Source organism: Triticum dicoccoides, chromosome 5A (assembly GCF_002162155.2).
Source record: "Triticum dicoccoides isolate Atlit2015 ecotype Zavitan chromosome 5A, WEW_v2.0, whole genome shotgun sequence".
In the NCBI taxonomy this organism is placed as follows: domain Eukaryota; kingdom Viridiplantae; phylum Streptophyta; class Magnoliopsida; order Poales; family Poaceae; genus Triticum; species Triticum dicoccoides.
In genome coordinates, this window is record NC_041388.1 from 330,910,804 (window position 1) to 330,930,707 (window position 19,904).

At 45.4% G+C, this 19,904-nt stretch overlaps 1 pseudogene; it reads left to right on the forward strand.

The window, feature by feature from the left end:
- The first annotated feature begins 503 nt into the window (after positions 1-503).
- On the forward strand, positions 504-16,512 carry LOC119299499 (annotated as a pseudogene).
- Positions 16,513-19,904: the final 3,392 nt, after the last annotated feature.

A 19,904-nucleotide genomic window follows, 5' to 3' on the forward strand; every position in this document is an offset into this window, starting at 1 on the left:
TTCTCGTGGCTACAGAGGCTTGCGGCGGCGGAACTTTCGATCTAGGTTATTTTCTGGAGGTTTGGGTATTTATAGGAGAGGTTGGCGTCGAGAACAAGTCAGGGGGGCCCACGAGAAGTCCACGAGGTACAGAGGCGCGCCCTCCACCCTCGTGGGGCCCACGGGCCTCCCCTCCGGCAACTCTTCATTCTAGTATTTATTATTTTTTTCAGAAAAATTCTCCGTTGATTTTCATCGCATTCCGAGAACTTTTATTTCTGCACAAAAACAACACCATGGTAGTTCTGCTGAAAACAGCGTTAGTCTGGGTTAGTTCTAATCAAATGATACCAAAATCATATAAAACTATTGTAAACATGGCACGAATACTTCATAAATTATAGATACATTGGAGACGTATCACACGTGCACGAAGACTTCTCGGCTGTCATCAACAAGGTCAGGCCGGCTCCGGTATAGGAGCAGCGACATCGGCTCATCAGCGGCTCATTCTGGCCGCGACAATGGTCGTTCGGTGGTCCATGAACCTCGATGTAATTTTATGTTTGAGGTGTTTTATATTTCCGATGAATCTTTATAATAGATCTGATCTTCTCACCAAAAAAACAGTGTTAAGTACCATGGGTTCATCCGGGGTGGGGGGGGGTATTAGCAAGATTGGAACAACCCTTTTTCTCTTCATATAATTTTATGTCATCTTATCAAAATTGTCTAGTTGACATGCATGATAGTACTAGTTATGATATTCATATTCCCTTTAAAAAAAACTTGGATAATTTTTGGATCCTTGCAGAAATGGGGGAACACCTTTTATCTCTTTCCACCATGACGGACTTAGAGCATCTCCACCCCCAAGAAGGCCCCAAGCCACTTTTTGGACGCCGGCGGATAAAAAACGCCCCACTCGAGCACCCAGAGACCCGATTTTCGCCGGATTTGGCAATATTTATGGCCGGCACTCTCACCCCAGACCTAGCCCCCTTGGGGGCAGCTGGGACGCCCGCAGTTGCTTTTTTTGCATGCACATGCCCACTACCAGCCTCTCTCTCCCCTCTCTCCTCTCCTTTCTCTCTTTTCTCTCTCCTCTCCCTTTCCTTTCACCACCTACCGCACACAGCACGCATGGCCGGGGCGGGGCTCGCGCTCGCACAGTCAAAGCTGCCTCCCCCGTAGCTCCGGTGGCCCGAAGCCTACGGGGTCCAAGGCGGTGGCCGCCGACTTGCCCGACTTCTTCTCCAACCTCCCCGACGACGTCGTGCTCGCCATCGCCAACCGCCTCCCGACTCGCCTCGCCGTCACGCTCCCCGTCCTCGCCCACCGCTTCCGCCACCTCCCTACCCTCTACTCCCACCTCGACTCCGTTAGGTTCTCCGGCCCCGCCTCCCCGGTCCCGCTGCCCGCCAGCCAACCCAAGCTCCTCTGCCGCCTTGACATCGTCGTGTTATCCCTCAACACCTGCAGCGTGCCGCCCCTCTCTGCCGTTTCCACGTCCTACTCCGTCGCCGCGACCGCCGTCGGCCACAGAGGCAAGGTCCTGATGGGCCACCAGGACGGGAGGCTGCGACTGTGGCGGGTCTCCTCGTGCGCTCGCCCGGATCCGCCTCGCCATCGTGCTCCCCACGGTCTCCGACCGCCTCCGCTGGTTCCCGGTCCCGTCCAACCACGTCGCCATCCGCCTCCTTAACCACCGGCTATGGATAGAGTGCGCAGACACCGTGTCTGGCGTCGCCATGTCCGCTGACACATACACCGTGTTGGGTTCGCGACCGGGCAGGGCAGGACGCCGGGGCGGACGGGGAGGGGGAAGGGTGTGACGCCCTCGATTCAATCGTACACTAATCATACACGCAAATGTGTACGATCAAGATCAAGGACGCACGGGAAGATATCATAACACAACTCTAGACACAATTTGAAATCAATACAAGCTTTATATTACAATCCAGGGGCCTCGAGGGCTTGAATACATAAGCTCGAATACACAAGAGTCGGCGGAAGCAACAATATCTTAGTACAGACATAAGTTAGACAAGTCTGCCTTAAGAAGGCTAGCACAAAAGCATCTACGATCGAAAAGGCAAGGCCTCCTCCCTGGGAGCCTCCTAACTACTCCAGGTCGTCAGCGGCCGTCTTGGTAGTAGGCACCCTCGGGGCAGTAGTAATCATCAGTGGTGTCGTCTGGCTCCTGGGATCCGTCATCTGGTCTCAACAATCGGGTATGGGGGAAAAAGAGGTAGCAAAGCAACCGTGAGTACTCATCCAAAGTACTCGCAAGACTTACATCAGATATAAACTAAGTATGCATCTGTATCAAACGAATGGGTTGTATCTGTGGACTAAACTGCAGAATGCCAGAAGAGAAGGGGAAAGCCTAGCCTATCGAACACTAGCATCTTCAAGCATCTTCAAGAATCTTGCAGAATATAGAAGAGTACATATCAACATAATATAAAGTAGTAGTAGTATCAACCTTGGCCAGAGATCCTTTCTCGACTCCCTGCGAGAAAGCAATCCCAGAGCCACACTATCTAGTTATCACCTCAAGTATACAGTTCTAGTTGTATCAATCGGGATACAACTCCAAGTGTCCGTTACCGTAGGACAGGCTATCAATAGATGTTTTCTTCCCTGCAGGGGTGCACCAACTTACCCACCATGCTCGATTAACTCCGGTCGGACACACTTTCCTGGGTCATGCCCGGCCTCGGCCAAACAATACGCCGTAACCCAACCTAGGCTTAATAGAGAGGTCAAGCACGCCGGGCTAAACCTATGCCCCTAGGGGTCATGGGACATCGCCCCGGGAACTCCTGCACGTTGCGTACGTGGCCGATGAGTAGACGTAGCTACCTCCTTCAAAAAGGCAGGTGCTTACCAGTCCAACCTGACGCGCGCCGCTCAGTCGCTGACGTCTATTAAGCTTCGGCTAATGCATACGACGCAGAACGCCCATACAATGCCCACGTGATGGTTAGTGCTATCAGGCCAGAGGCCCCTCGGATCAAATATCCAAACCGTTAGTGTGTTGGTAGTGCGGTCACGAGCATAGACTCACGAAAGATGTGACCCCATCGCTCGAGTACTTGCGACAAGGGCTAAGAATGCCCGGCCGCGCCTCGTGTTCAACTCTCGGGTACCCTCCAGGTCAACCCATCTCCACATCACTCGCGGGTACCCCTCAAGGTCGACCCTCCTTTCTAAGTAACAGTTGTAAAGTCCAAGTACCCGTGTGTCCAAACATCAAGGGGAAAACCCGAGGAATCACCCCCGATGAATTCCACTCGATGTAATCATCAAGGTGAACGTAAGAGGATCCACCCTCGAGGTTCACACTTGAGGGGTTGCACGACAGAGCTGTATCGGAAGTGGTTAAGGAGGAAATCACCCTCGATGACCACGACCGAATAGCTACACTACAGAGATCTCATCAGGAGTGATGTATGAGGTTCCACCCTCGGCACTCGATGGTAACTCTGCAGAGTCATACAACTAGTGGGGGTGATGTGCGGTGTCGGGGCATGGGCGTCGATCACGTTGATCGAGTCATCGAACATAAAGCGGGGCAATTGGGACAAGGTGGGGGGCACTGATGGATCTCTAACCAACCTATACTAAGCAGTTTAGAATAAGCAGGTAACAAAAACAGGCTATGCATCAGAGTAGGATCATACATAAAGCAGTAGCAGTTCTAATGCAAACATGAGAGGGAAAGAAATGGGCGATATCGAAATGCTCAAGGGGGGTTTGCTTGCCTGGAAGCTCTGCTGAAAAGGAAGAAGCATCGTCGTCGACGTAGTCGATCACAGGGGGAGCATCGGTCTCGGGGTCTACCGGAGAGAAGAGGGGGAAGAAACAATAAATAAAAAGCAAACAAAGCATCACAAAGCATAACATGGCAATATGCTATGTCGGGTGTGACCTAACGTATGGCTACACGATATATGTAAAGGGGGAATTCAACCGGGAATGTTTTCCCGGTTCCGGACCTGTGTCACACAGATGACCGGAGGGGGAATGTTCCATGTTCAGATAGTTATAGGCATCTGACAGGTATGTGGGTAGCGTATTCGGGTTCGTCTCGTTTTTCTGAGCAACTTTCATGTAGAAAACATTTTCATCCGAGTTACGGTTTATTTTCTACGAATTTTCAAAGTTTTAAACATTTTCTGGAATTAAATAAATTAACAAAGAGGTTTATTGCGTCAGCATGATGTCACAGTGACATCAACAGTCAGCAGGGCGGCTGACCAGGTCAAACCTAACCAGTGGGTCCCACATGTCATACACAGAGGGCTAACAGTGGGTTATTTTAATTAAACAAGGTTAATTAGCAGCTGGGCCCCACATGTCAGTGACTAATTAGCTTAACTAATTATTTTTATTTATAAAAACATTTATTTAACAAAATATGAGGTGGGGCCCGCGTGTCAGTGACACTGCGTGCCCAGTCAGCACAGTTGACCACGACCAACTGGGGCCAGGGGGCCCACGGGCAGTGACCCAGAGGCGGGCCCCAGGTGTGCCACGTTGGCGGCGGCGGGGTTTCGCCGCCGGCGACCAAAACAACGGCGGGGCTCGCCGGACTTCACCGGAAAACGCGCATAGGGGTCTTTTGGCGCGGGACTTGGTGCGTTCGAACGAGCAGAGAGCGCCGCGTCCATCTAGGCTAGCGAGAGGCACCGGGAACGACCGAAGCGGCGTCGGCGACGAGCTAAAGCGGCGCCGGGAACGACCGAAGCGGCGTCGGCGACGAGCTAAAGCAGCGCCGGAGTTCGGGCTCTAGTGGAAACGGAGCTAGGAGGAACAGGGAGGCGTGCTAGTGGTGGAGTTGGACTCGCACGAGCTCCCGGAGCTCGATGCGAGGCTTAGCCGCGCGTTACATTGGCGAAGGCCACGACGGCGAGCTCGTTGGCGACGATGCGTGCAGGTGCTAGCGGAGCGGCGGCTACGGGCGACTAGAGGGGGGTTAGGGAAGGGTGTGTTCGGCGCAGGAGCTCACCGCGGGAGCGTGGGGGACTAGGTAGTGAGCTCGGGGAGGACCGGTGCTGCAGATTGACGGCGAGGTCGTGCAGTGGCCGTAGAGGAGGAAGAGGAAGACTGCGACGACGGCGGTCCCTCCCGGTCCCGATCCGGTGTCGAGGAAGAAGAGGAGGACCACGCCGGAGCTCCTGGACTTGACGGAGCGGCGTATGGGTGACAGTGGCCGCGGCTACGGCGAACGGCGGCGATGGTGGCGCTCGGGCATCCGCCCAAATCGAAGCAGAGAGGGGGCGAGGGGGAAAATGACGAGGAGGACAGGGGGGACTCGAGGAGCCGGAGAGGGTGCTCTTATCCACCCGCGGCGTTGCCGGCGAGGTGGTCCGACGGCGACGAGCCCCTGTAGCGGCGCGCGACCGAGGAACGGGAAGGGGGCGCAGTGCGGGAAGCTGGGCCGGCTGGGCCTGCCAGGCTGGTTGAGGCCCGGGGGCTGGGGGTTCTCTCTCTCCCCCTGCCTTTTCTTTTCTTTTTTTTTATTTCAGTAGCTTTTGCATTTTCTTTTAGTCACAAATGACCTTGCAAAAATATGCCACTGGTCAAAACAAATTCAAAGAATATTGTGCACTGTCAAAAAAAATTGTGAGACCTTTTTAAAAAAGTTTGCCAATTTTATAAATTAAAAAGATATTTAATTTATTGCTTAGGTCACTGTTTTAAGTAGCTTAGGCCACTTAAACACTTTGTAAAAATGTTGGTTCACCATCAATATTAGTTTTGGATTATTTGACACATGATGAACATTTTAATTTTCATGTTTGAGCAATTTGAATTTCACTCAAAATTTGAAATTAAATTCAACTTGAATTTGAAATGAGAGAGAATAAGGATGATCAAACACTTGTTTAGCAAAATGATTAACTTAATCTCAGGGATTACTGTAGCAACATTACACCAGGGTGTTACAAAGGGCCTCGAGCTCGCGGCGGCGCGGGCGGGCACGACGGAGACGGAGGGGAGCTCGAGGAAGAGGAGGAAGCAGAGGTAGCCTGCCGCCGTGGAGCGCCAGCCGGTTCGGCAGTTCGCATGGTGATGATGGCGGGGATACATGCGTGAGAGGGGAGGGGGAGGGGCGGCAACGAGGGGATATTTTCTTAATCCGAGGTGAAATTTTTTTACCGGCAGCCCTCCAAGGGATGAAAAAAGAAATGCCTCCTCAATGGCTGGAGATGCTCTTAATGGACACGGGCACACGGTCTTCTTCTTCGCCTCTATAGACTCTGGAATATCCATATGGCCACCGCCGGCGCTGTCGTTGACCGGCTCCTACGCCGGCTGGCCTCCGACGCTCGCCGGTCGGAGCTACCCTCGGGCGTAGGCGAGCACGTGGCGCATCTGTGGCGAACTCTGGCGGGGTTGCAAGATGTGCTGGTTAGTGTGGAGAGATATTTTAGGGTGCGTACGGAGGTGCAGGATTGGATGGCGAAGATAAATCAGATTGTCTATGACACTGAACATCTCTTGGACGAGTTTGAAGACCAAAATGGCATCGGATCTGAGAGGACCGGCTGTATTACAAAGGTTCGATAGCCCCAACCCCCAAATGGCTTTCCAAGGCATCTTCTTTATATTGGATATAACCGCTAGTGCAAATTACTAAAAATTCCTTTTCGTTTTGTGTCGATAATGCTACTCTTTAGGTTATTACGGTGCTACACTTGATCCTTCATAGATTTATTGCCGATTACAGTTTACATTTGCTCCTGTCATATACTAGTATTTCTACAACCAATGTTTGAAATGGAGCTGCTGCTGTATATATATTTGTACAACTGATTTGGCAGTGCAACGCATCAGCTATATTGCACCATCTAGTTAGTTAAAACTCTTGTTGATTGATCATTTTTAAAATAAATTTTGCAGGCAACATCATTGTGTTCTTCATGTCCATTTTTCTTGTACGATACCAGAGTGAATAGAATGAAGATACTCAGAAAAAGGTTGGATCTTTTAGCAAGAGATTCTGTGGTTTTCAGTTTGATGCAGCACCCAAAGTCTGATCTTGAGCAATCTGATATCCAAGAAGAGTTCTATAGAGCTGCAATTGTTGGAAGAGATAGTGACAAAGAAAAAATAAAGGAATTAATGTTGGAAAATAATACAGAAACATTGTCCATCATTCCCATAGTTGGCCTTGTTGGTTTGGGGAAAACAGCTCTTGCCAGATTAATTTTCCATGACCAGGGAGAAGGGTGGAATTTAGATCTTCGTATTTGGATCGACTTAAATAGGAAATTTGAACTTAAAAACATTGCTGCTGATATAATCACACAAGCTAATGGAACAAAAGAAGGATCCTCAGAAATCAATACCAACATTCAGATCCATGAAAATCTCCAATTGCTAAAGAATCGTTTGCAGAAGACACTTCATGACAAACGTTGTCTAATTGTCTTGGATGACCTTTGTAGCATAGATAAAAGCCAGTTGGATGAACTGAAGGAAATGCTCAGGCGTACGAACAAGTGGATCAAGGTTTTGGTGACCACTTCCAGTGAAATAACTGCAGAGCTAATGCACACCTTCCCACCGTACAAGTTGTTTCCATTGTCTGAAGATGACTGTTGGGAAATATTTTCTGAAAAAGCTTTTGGGGATGGAGGTACTGTTAGTGCATGCCTGAAGAAAATTGGGAAGCAAATTGTGAAAAGATGTGATGGAATACCATCTTTAGCTCATTTTCTTGGTTCAGTAGTGCACAATCAAGTCATGGATGTCTGGTTAGCAGCAAGGGATGAACCAATATGGAAATTAGAGAGCATATATTCCATGAAAGTTAAAGTGTTTTCATCACTGAATCAAATATACTATGACATGCCCTCAGCGCTGAAACTATGCTTTCTATATTTATCGGTATTTCCTAAGGGATCTATTATTGATAAAGAAAAACTTATCAGACAGTGGATTGCGCTTGATATTATTGGATCAAAACATGGAACTTTGCCATCCTATGTGCAGGCGGAGATGTACATTCAGGACCTTCTGTCAATACATTTCCTCCAAGTCAGGAAGACACATTCAGTAAGTCACCAAGTATTTTTTGGATTGACAGTCTTTTCTTTTACTGTTTGAAGTATGCTTTTCAACCATTTACGGATATACCATTGTGAAAATTTGCTGCCTACGTTAGTAAGTTCATATTTTACTTATTGTTGTTTACGGTTTTCATTTATAAACTTCGACTGATGAGTAAATACGTAACTTTTGTTCTCGACAATCTTCGCCTGTCATTCATGAATATATGATCAAGGTTATTATCCTTTAGAATCAATGGTACTTTCTTTATCAGATGGTAAATGACTCACCAATAGGTTCATGATGAATCATGCGTATTACAAGATTCTGGTATTTGTATGTAGTATATTGAGCTTATCTAGCCTTTAGTTAGTACTCCATCCGTTTCAAAATACATGACGTTTTATATATGGACAGTCTCAAGATGCAACTTTAAGCAACTTTTTTATATGTATATCTTGGTAAAAAAATAAATTTTGAAGCTATTTTTCGTGAAAAATGTAATGCTACAGTTTGTACCAAACAAATCTAAGTAGTTTTTTGTTCATTAGTTACGAAAGAGAGAGAAGTTTGACAGCATGCTCTCTAGGAGGTCTTGTATTTTAGAACGGAGGTAGTAATAATTTAGTTAGATTTGAATGCATCAATGATGTCATAGCTTTAGTTTGGAATATCTTTGGGAGCTTCCATTTCGATCTTTCAGGATGACCATTCATGTGGCCATGTTGCTTGCCTACTACTACCTCCTTATTGCTCTAGAAGGTTGACTATGCATGCATGTCTTGCCTGTATCTTTCTGTGCTTGAGAGCTTCAGGCTCAGAATGAAGGTTTCCAGAGAAAAAAAATATATGGGACTTCGAATTTCACTGGACATTTATCTGCTAGTTGTTGCCCCGTCAGTATTCACCCAAAAAATGCTGCCAGGCAGGGCAAGAGAAGTTAGATGAGGTTTTAAACACTGACACCCACCTGACGAGCTTGTTATTCCAGACCTCACAAGAGGGTCCAGGGGCTTAACTATTGCAGAGAGAGCAAATCTGAAGAATCGTCCAGAGCTACGTTTCCTTAAGCTGGAGTGGACTAATACTTCTCATCCAGCTGTGCGTGGAGTAGATGAAGATTTAGGTGAAGAAGTTCTGGAAAAGCTCCAACCACACCAGGGTTTAGAGCATTTTGAGCTAGTTGGGTATTCAGGATTTGCATGGCCTACATGGATGATGAACAACATGGTGACTTTACTCCCCAACCTTGTCAGACTCCATCTGCTCTGGCTTGGAAACTGTAAAGATCTTCCTCCACTGGGCCAGCTCATAAATTTGCGGCACTTGCATATAGAAGATATGCCTAACCTTGTAAATCTAGGTATGGGTCTTTCTGGGGGCACACACCCCTTCAAGAAATTAATACACCTCAAATTGGAAAATTTACTAAACCTAGAAGAGTTGCCTATACTGTTGTTGACGAACAATGGGAATCAGCAGTTCATGTTCCCTGCTCTTGAGGAATTGTCCGTGCTATCCTGCCCTAATCTCATGTTCAAACCATCTCTGCCAAAGTGTCGGAAATATGGAATAAAAGATAGTAACAGGATTCTGTCATGTGGGGAACCTTTGGGGCCACTGTCATCTCCGTCACCAGCAAACATAATGATTACTGGGTGCAGGATATCTTCCAGTTGCTTGCAATGGCTTGAATCCTTGCATACTATCGAGAAAATAGTAATTGATGCATGTGTGGGGGATGATCGGGAAGCAGTAATCTCTTTGAAGCTCCTGGAGGTAAAATGCACTCAAGAATCATCCAGTAGCAAGATTCGGAATGAAAAAACAAATCAAAGTTCATCTGGGACAAGGATTTTAAATGAATTGACCACTCAGGTAAGTAACTGTGTGCTTCATTTGTTGCTGTACTTATTTCTTCAACGTATTACTTTTCTTCTCCCGTTACTTAGCGGTACAAAATATGTCAGGTTAATGACATAATATTTAAAAAATTATTAGTTTTCACACTTTTCTGTGGTCCACTGGTCCTCACATCCAGTTATCTTATGGAAATACAGGATGATGCCTATACGAATACTCGCCATGTTGTGGATGTGGACTCATTGGGCTGGCAATCCGCCGGTGAATCATCCTTGGTATCTTTACAGAAAAACCCAGCCACAACAGGCCTTGGTACCTCAATAATCCGGAAACTTTTCCTGAAGTTTAATACCAGTCCGGGACAATCAGGTTAGCACATAAATATTTGCCACTCTAGACTGAACAGAAAACCTATGTGTCAACTCAGGTTACTGCATTTTATTTGTCATTCTAGACTGAACATATATTTGTTGCGACATTAAGTTGTTTTCGTGTGTATAAATGACACTTCTGCATAAGGAAAGAATACTCCTGTTTGTGGTTAGGTATGTTTCTGGGCTAATATTTATGCCGTGTCACAACAAAAGACTGCATAGACGCTCCACACAATAAAAGTAAGAGCATCCTGTTCTTCTATATCATTATACTTAGTAATTCTAATGTATAACTAAAAGTAGTAATGGCCAAAGCTGTGTATTGTTTGACCACGTTGATGTCTGATACGACAAGTAGAAGAGAAGAGAAGCATTTAGTTATTTTCAAAAACCGAATGGTTTAATTGGATCGAAGCTTATGAATCAGATCAAGTATGCATTGATCGGTGGAGATATATGCATAATTATTCTCAAGGGATAAAACAATGCTTTAGATTCTTTTAAGTGCTATTAGATGGCTTTCTTTTGTGGCTTGTTGAAGTATGACAGAATGTTGTGCCTTCATTAAACGTTATTGCAGCTTAAAAACATTAACGTCCTATGGATGCTTCGAGAAGAAAGCTTTGTGTTTTCTCGAAAAAAAAGCATTAACTTTTAGGAATAGCAAATTGATCAATTCCATGAGCTCAAGGCCAATATATATACATGTACATGGGAAGAGATAAGTAGGAATTCTAATACAAAAGGAAATACAAATAAGTGTCCTACTACAAAACATACATCTCTAATATTTGAAACCACAGCACTGCAAACTTTTAACTAGGTGACACATACAGCCAGTGGCATTTTTTAAAAACTGCTGACTGTGTAGGTGCATGGGTCCAACTTTCCCTAATATTTTTTTCTCGAACACACATCAAATGCATGTCATTTTGTATTAGAAGAAAGCGCCGAAATAGCGCAAATACTAAAGCAACAAGAAGAAACAGAGAAAAGGCCAAAAGGCACAAAAAAACTGTACAGGAAGGGCTGAAGCAACTAGAAAACCAGGTCAGGGGGGCGGGCATGCAGCGGCAGCTGCCTCAATGCTTTTGCGCCAGCGAGCATTCAGCACAGTTCGATTACCAATCTTTTTTCTGTGGCTCACCTTCTATGTTCATGTACTCTACCAGACTACTATGTTGAGAAGCAAACAAGGGTACATCTGGAACTCTTATTTGTGAAATTATTTTGGAAGCGGAAACATTAGGAAGAATTATACTTTGTTTGACTGTTGTGCTTAACAATTTTTCATTTCCAGTGGAGCGTATTACATCCTCTGCAGTAAGCATGCCATCAGTGGAGACCCCACCAACCTCTCACCAGCTGTCTAGGTCCAAAATGCCTGCACAAATACCTGGAGTACGATCCTTGAGCTTAAGCCTTAAGCAGGTTCACAAGGCTACTCGGAGATTTTCACCTTCACTTAAGCTAAGTGAAAGTGGATCCTGGGAAGTCTACAAGGGTATCTTACCAAATAACCAAATTGTTGCCGTGAGGAGAGCTAAAAAGGTTGTCTCCACATTCGCCTATTCTCTTATTTTCTCGATCTGTGTCCTTTCTCATCATTTAGCAATTTATTTCTAATAAAAACTTACAGTTTGTTTGCCGCTCATTACGGTATTATTCATGATGTTTTTGCTGACAACCTACTTCTGGTAGGTCTTAATTTTGTTACTTTGTATTTATGTCACATGCTGGGGTTGGTAAGGGTCTGAGGACCAATGATATCAGAGGTACAGCTCTGAGGAGCAAGGATAGGCCCCATGGCACGGGGATAAAAGAGAGAAAACGTTGGGGACTGGGATCATGATTCATGGGGGATGCTAATTTGCTGTCAGTCTTCCTGACAGAGTCAATTTCTAACAGCCCCTTGTGTGTGCTGTCAGAAAGCACACGTCCCCTCTTCCCTGATCGTCATTCATGGCCGTCTCCATAGTTTCAACAATTCTTGAAACAGGTATTAAAATGTTGGCAAATAAACTTCCATTTTTTTGGGACGAGCTTCCAACAAGATTGGAAGAAATTGCAAGAATTCTGAAAAAATCAGGGTTCAGGGAAGACTTCTCTACTAAAAAAATGATGAACTTCCAAAAAATAAATTTGGATGACCTTTAAAAAATGCAGAGCGAATTCTAACAATCTTTCGTGAACTTCTGAAAACTAGGAATCCGCCAAACTTAAAAGAAAAATGAACTAGACCTTTAGAAATCAGAGACAAGCTTCAACTAACTTCCTGTAAAAAAAATAAGAAAATCAAAACCTAGATCTGGGTGTCTGACCATGATTTTGAGGTCGACAACAGTGTCTGCATGGGCTTTCAGTTGCGGCATTGGAGGGAGTAGTGATTTTTTTTTCCGAAAAGGAGGTTGACCCCCGACCTCTGCATCATCGTGATGCACCGAGGGAGTAGTGTTGAGAGGCTGGCCGCCGTGGAGGAAAGCTGGTGAACAACGAACCCATCAGGAAGCGTGGCATCTCCCAACAGAAGGAGCAGGTGCAGGGCGCTGGCTGCGGTGGAGAAGAGCCAGCAGATGATGGCACAATGGTGTCCTATGCAGTGACGATCATGTGAGTGATCTATGTAAGTTCACGTGTTGTTGTAGCTTCTCCAGTGAGGAAGCGTCGAACCCACTAGGAATCATTGACTAGTCTTGTGGAAGTTCCAACTCTGAAATCTCTTGAAGCTCATAAAAAAATCGGATGTGAAAGTAAAGGCGCATATGGTCATACCTCATACGAACAAGAGCAGGATACTTCCTTACTAGCAAGATGTTGGTGAACGGTGGAAAATATTCACTTTCCTGTAGAGACTCTAGATGCATCTTACACTGTGAAGGAGATATCTGTCACGTACCACGGTACCAGGACAAGAGATGCTAATTTCGCCTTCCCGGGGAAGCTCTAGGGCCAGAGATCAGTAATCTGGCCAGCCGGTGCCTTAGCCAGCAGGCAGCTAGGGCAGAAGAGTAAGGGAAAAGAGTCTTAGGGCGAAAACTTCTTTAATATTGTATGCTCTAACGAGTACAGACTATTTACATAGGACAACCATGACGTGATTGACAAGTTGGTTCTAACTCAATCTGTACCTAATTTAAACCCTGGAAGGTACTCCTCTTTTCTAACAATAACATGACTCATTACTAATCAAAACCTGATCAAATACTAAAGGGTGCAGCCTCTTCATGCATCGCAGTTGCAGCCGGCCTGTCCTTCCTAGTGTAGAGAATTTCCCCAGATAATAATAACAATGTTGTTCTTCAGCAAGTTGTAATTAAGTCTTCTTTGTTTTCAGGACTGTGATCGTGCTGCGAAAGCTCACAAGGAAGTGCAGCTCTTTGCAGCAATCAATCACTGGAGTTTGGTGAGGTCTCTATGTGTTATTAATAAAGGGAATCAGTTTATTGTGATCAGTGAGTATGTTCCAAATGGCAGTCTAAGGCAACACCTGCATGGTATGTTAAGTTGCTCATTTGTTCTTCCTTCCGTTGGGAAATTTGAATTACCTGCATCAATTTTAACTTATCTGCAGGCCAATATCAGAAAATCCTGGATTTGGACCAACGCATATTGATCGCTATTGATGTTGCTATTGCCTTGACCTATCTTCATTTATCTGCTGGTAAGAAAGTGATAACTCATGGTGTCAACAAAAAAGAAATTCAAGTACACATTGGTTAAGTTATTTGTAAATTGCACCATACAGTTATTTGTAAATTCAAGTACTTCAGTTTCTCAACAAAAAAAATTGAGTACTTCAATGCATACTCCCTTCAGTAGAAAGAGAAAGATTTTGAACGTTAGCATGATTTCCAAATTAAATTTTGACTACTAATTTGCATCATCATATATTTTTAAATAACAAACCCGATTCAGTTTTCACATAGCCAGGTTAAAATAACTTAAGTTGACTGCATGCACTCTAGGAGGTTAATATTTGATAGCTAGGAGTTCAGTTTTGTGAAGTGTAGCTAGACTGCATGTCTTTAATGAGATGGGGCTCCTGGGTGAGAGAGAGCCATAAACTGGGGTATCCGAAATTTTTGGAGCGAAGACTAAGCTTGATTTTTGGGTGGGAGAAGGATATTGCCGTGATTATAAACCGGCATGGCAGAGCTTTTGGCAGAGAAAGGAACAAGCTTGACTTTTGGGTGAGGAAGACATTGCTATCACTTTTATTAGGACGAGTTTTAACGTGTCTCATTTTCCTTCAGCTGGCCTGATTATTTTTAAAAATAGTCTTTCCATTTTGTCTAATTCAAATGCTGAGCAGATAAATTATGTGTTATTAAAATCGTTGATCATTTATACTTGCTTGCCACTGCTCAACTAATTTGATAGCTTTATTTCATCATGGGTATTTGATGAGAATTTTTTCGTTATGGTCATCATTTAATAGTAGCAGGGGAAACAATGATCTGTTATAATTTGAAGACAACGAAAATCCTTCTGACAGAGAGTTATAGAGCAAAGTTGGGCACTTTTGAATTGTCAAGAAGTGGTACCGTGAACCAAGTGATAGGGACATTTAGCTACATGGATCCACAATACATCCGTGGTGAGCTGACAGTTAAATCCGATGTCTACACTTTTGGTGTAATACTCCTAGAAATTATATCTCCCCGCGGACCGCAAATGTGGAACCAAGACATGCTAAACCCGGTGATCTTTGACAACCATCCTGATGAACTGCAAAGGTTTGGCATTGTGGCATGGGTAAGTTGAACCTCGTATGCTTTTTTTGTCTCCAGTTGACGTGTCTATCCTAATGAAGTTCATGTCATGTAAAAATGGGCATGGAGAAGGTCTAGTGCAGTTTTTATAACCACAATGGCCGATGCCTTTTGTCCTTGTGTTTCAAAATTCTGTAGAATGACACGCCAGCCTATGTTGTTGTGCATGCAGGCTCTCGAGAAATTAAAGGCAGGCCATGCCAGCGAGATATTGGATGACCGTCTGGCTGATCACCTGGATGAAGAATTTCTTGGAGGCTGGCTTAGTTTAGCATCCTGGTGTACAAGTTATGAAGTGGATGACCGTCCAAGAATAGAAGAGGTAGGGGAGCGGCTGTGGGAAATATGGAAAGACCATAGAAATCGCACAGGAGAGCCGTATGAGTACGAGAGGAGTTGGGAGGAATTTGTGGAAGTGGAGGGGATACCCAGGGCCAGGGGTGTCGACTCCAGAGACAAGAGCAGCGGGCATGCGGAGTTTCCTGCAGAAGGGAAGGTGACAAAGCACCAGTATTCGCCTGATGTGAGCAGTCCACAGTTGCAAATGACCGAGTACTACGCTTCTCCTATCGGTTCTGATATCACACTTTCTCCTCCACTCTCTCCCCGGTAGAAATCAGCAGTTTCAGTTTTGAGCCTGACTGGTAAAGTAGGCGACAAGCTGGACCCTGGAACTTTCGCAGCACTGTGACCTTGAGCCCCTGACAATCCTTTGTCATGAACTCCGCTGCTGTAACCCTCTGCTGACTGGTTACACTTGTACTAGCATTCTCATCGGCCATGGAGGAGCTGTGCTAAGCTGACAAAACCAGGCTGCTACGACTCTGAACTCCGTCCATGCCCGTTGTGCATGGTGATTCGAGGCCATTGACGTCGCCAGGAAACTTACTGGAGGACTGCAAGGAATCTGCCGTGTTCCCTACAGGATTGCCTTCCGCACGTCCCTTGCCCTGAATTGGATCCTTTTATGTGTTCTGCTGCTGCAATCCAGAAACGCTGCAGAGTTTGATTGTAGTTTTGAGGGTAGAAGAGCCCACACTATTGTCTTCTTCACAGCGCCTGGTTGGGTTTGTTTTGCTCAGTTAATTGGCACTTTGGTTGCTGGAAACTGCCAACATGGGTTCTGAGTTTGGGAATTGCTAATGCATGATCCTTGTTCCAGTATGGACAATATGCATAGCTTGATGTGTCATCCAACCCGTTTGCCGGCGGCCGTGTCGTGTGTGAGACCTGTTGTAGTGGTACTAGAGTTTAGGAACCCTGTGCGTACTGCCCATGTTCAATACGTAGATTTTTCATGGCCAGGTGGTTACTTTTGTGATTTATTCTTTGAACCCCTTTCTTCAGTGGAAAAATAACAATTTGGGACTGGCCTCACGGGGAAGACTAGTATAGGATCAGTCGCGGCTTCAAGCCTTCCAAGATGCCCTGTCTGACTGTTCCGTGGACGACTTTTCTTTTTTCGAGATCTTGGATATACTGGAGATAAGTTCACGTGGTTTCGCGGCTGATTGCGAGAGCGGCTGGATCGCGCTGTTGCCAACGAGGGATGGATGACGCTGCATCCATTTGCTGGATTAGTAAACTTGGAGATGGCCAAGTCGGACTGCCGACCCATCTACCTAGATACTGAATATTTAACGGGCGTTGCCGAGAACAGACCAAGTACACAGCGCAAGTTCGAAGCTAGATTTTTCAATAAATGATGCTTCATTAACTCAGAAATATAGCATCAAGTAGATACAGTATAAAACATAATGAGCGAAGTCCGGCCTCTGCATAGATAAGATATACACAATCTTAAACAAACAGTCTAACAAAGTATATAGAAAAAACGACAAGTTTGCAAAAGTAAAGCTATATGAGTCTGAAACTATGCCAATGTCGATGAAGGAGGTGGACCGATTCGGGGATTATGTTGCCATCCATGTTGGGTAAAAATCTTTCTGGTCACCCACTTCAACCGTATACACACCTCTTTCAACAACGATTGGTACTCCATTTGCTGTAGCATAAACCACATATGATGCCAGTGTGTACAACAGTAAATAACCTGCATAGAAGAAGATGTTTTGTCATTAAAAACACAAGCGTTTCTACATAGATAAAGCGACCATAATAAGGCAGACGCTTCCACCCGTATCAGCGTACTAAAAATATTTGGTGTTCCGTCAAGCTTGACCATATATGTTGGCAACAATTATGGGCAAATACATATTGGACGCTATTTGGATGATTGACTATATACAACGCGCAACTATGCATTGAAAGAAGAGGTGTTTAATTATCTCGTCATGAGTACAAAAGCTACACTTCTTACTTGCCAGTTGCGTTGAGCTAAGATTGTCTTTTGTTAACACAACTCCTCTCCGAAGATACCATATGAAAATCTTATTTTTTAGTGGCATCTTTGATTTCCAGATTAGTTTATTATTATCCACGGGAATCTCTGAGTGCGAGAGTGCACAATACATATAGTGAACTGTGAAGGATCCAGATGTAGTGAGATTCTAGCGAAACACATACCGCCCTTGTGTCAAGTTAATCGAATCCAAACGGGATAGAAGATGTTACCATGACGCAAGGCGGAGGCCAATCAAATCCCTCCTAAATGATACATTCGGCGGGGAGGAGCTGAGCACGTGCGCAAAAGTAGCATTCTTATCGCGTACAATGCGATACAAGGCTGGATACTGTTTCTGAAGAGTGGCGTTTCCTAGCCACCTGTCCTCCTAGAAATGTATCTCGGAGCCGTCCATTACGGCGGATGAAGATGTTTATTTACCGCCATCAGACCAGACCAAAAATGTGAGTCACCAAGTTTTCAATATGCCTGGGACAACGCTTTTTGGCCTAGATACTTATTGCACAACAGGGTTTGTCAAACAGTATCCTCGATAAGTAGCTTGCACACCCATTTACTGAGTAAGGCGTCATTCTTGACCAGAAGGTCCTGACCACCTAAACCTCCCTGGTCTTTTGGTCGACAAATCACACTCCATTTGGTTAGCCTATCTTTTTATTTTCATTGTTTCCTTGCCAAACGAATTTGGATCTGAAAATCCGTCTTTGCAGAACCCCTTTGGGAATTTGAAAAAATGAGAACATGTAGAGAACCATGTTTGTGAGAACATAATTGATCAAAACTAGTCGCCCTCCAATGGAGAGTAACTTGCCTTTCCAACTGCCCAACTGTTTTTCTAATCGCTCTTTAACATGTTTCACTCCGCATTAGTGATCAATTATTTATAGTGTTTTTATTCAATTTAACAATTTGTGGAGTAATTCTAATGCCTTTTCTCTCATAATATGCAAGGTTTACACAAAGAGGGAGATTACCGGCAGCTGAAATTCTGGACCTGAAGAAGCTACGTCAGATATACCTATTCCACACATCTCCAAATGAGCTGAAATTGTAGGGAGATTTATTTTGGAATATATAAAAAATATTGGAGAAAAGAAATACTGGAGAAGGCTACCTAGGTGCCACTAGGCACCAGGGCGCGCCTTGTTGGGAAACGTTGCATGGAAAACAATTTTTTTTACGCACACGCAATGATCTATCCATGGAGATGCATAGCAACGAGGGGGAGAGTGTGTCTACATACCCTCGTAGACCGTAAGCGAAAGTGTTTGACAACGCGGTTGATGTAGTCGAACTTCTTCTAGCTCCAACCGATCAAGTACCGAACGTATGGCACCTCCGAGTTCTACACACGTTCAACTCGGTGACGTCCTTCGTCTTCTTGATCCAGCAAGACGTGGAGGTAGTAGATGAGTTTTGTCAGCACGACGGTGTGGTGACGATGATGGTGAAGTGATCCTCGCAGGGCTTCACTAAGCACCGCGAGAATATGACCGGAGGTGTAAACTATGGAGGGGGACGCCGTACACGGTTAAGACAATGCTGTGTGTCCTTGTGTGGTGCCCCCTCCCGACATATATATAGGTGGGAGGGGAGGGGAGGCAGCCAGGGCGCCCTAGGGCTTGGCCGCCGCCCCCTAGAGGCCCTGCCTTGCCCTACGCCCCCCTTCCATGTATGCACAAGGGGGAAGGAAAGAGGGGGGGGGAGGGAAAGGAAGGGGGAGTCCTACTCCACACTTTCCTTTCCCTTCCCCCTTCCCTTCTCCTCCTTCTATGGTCGGCCCCTAGACGGCGCTGATACGTCTCCAATGTATCTATAATGTTTGATTGTTCCATGTTGTTATATTATCATTCTCGAATGTTTTATAATCATTTTATAGTCATTTTATATCATTTTTTGGGACTAACCTGTTGACATAGTTTCCAAGTGCCAGTTGCTATTTTTTGCATGTTTTTTACATCGCAGGAAATCAATATCAAACGGAGTCCAAACACCGCGAAACTTTTTGGAGATTTTTTATGGACCAGAACACCCAAGATGGGCCAGAGCAGCACTTGGGTGGTGCCCCGAGGGGGGCACAACCCACCAGGGCGCGCCCGGGGGCCCAGGCGCGCCCAGGTGGGTTGTGCCCACCTCAGTGGCCTCCCGCACCCCCTCTTTACCCTATAAATTCCCAAAAATTTCAGAAACCATCGGGGTCAACCTAGATCAGAAGTTCCGCCGCCGCAAGGCTCTGTAGCCACCGAAAACCAATCTAGACCCTCTCCGGCACCCTGCCTGAGGGGGGAATCATCTCCCGTGGCCATCTTCATGTAGCAACCAGACCTCAAACAGTCTGATCTCTGTGCTCAGGTGTCATCCCTGGATCAGTAATGCTGACACCACATAGTACTTGGAGGATTTATAACAGAGTAGCAATCACACACTTATTACATCGAGTGTCTCAATAGAGAACTTATTACAATAAATATGGCTTAAGGC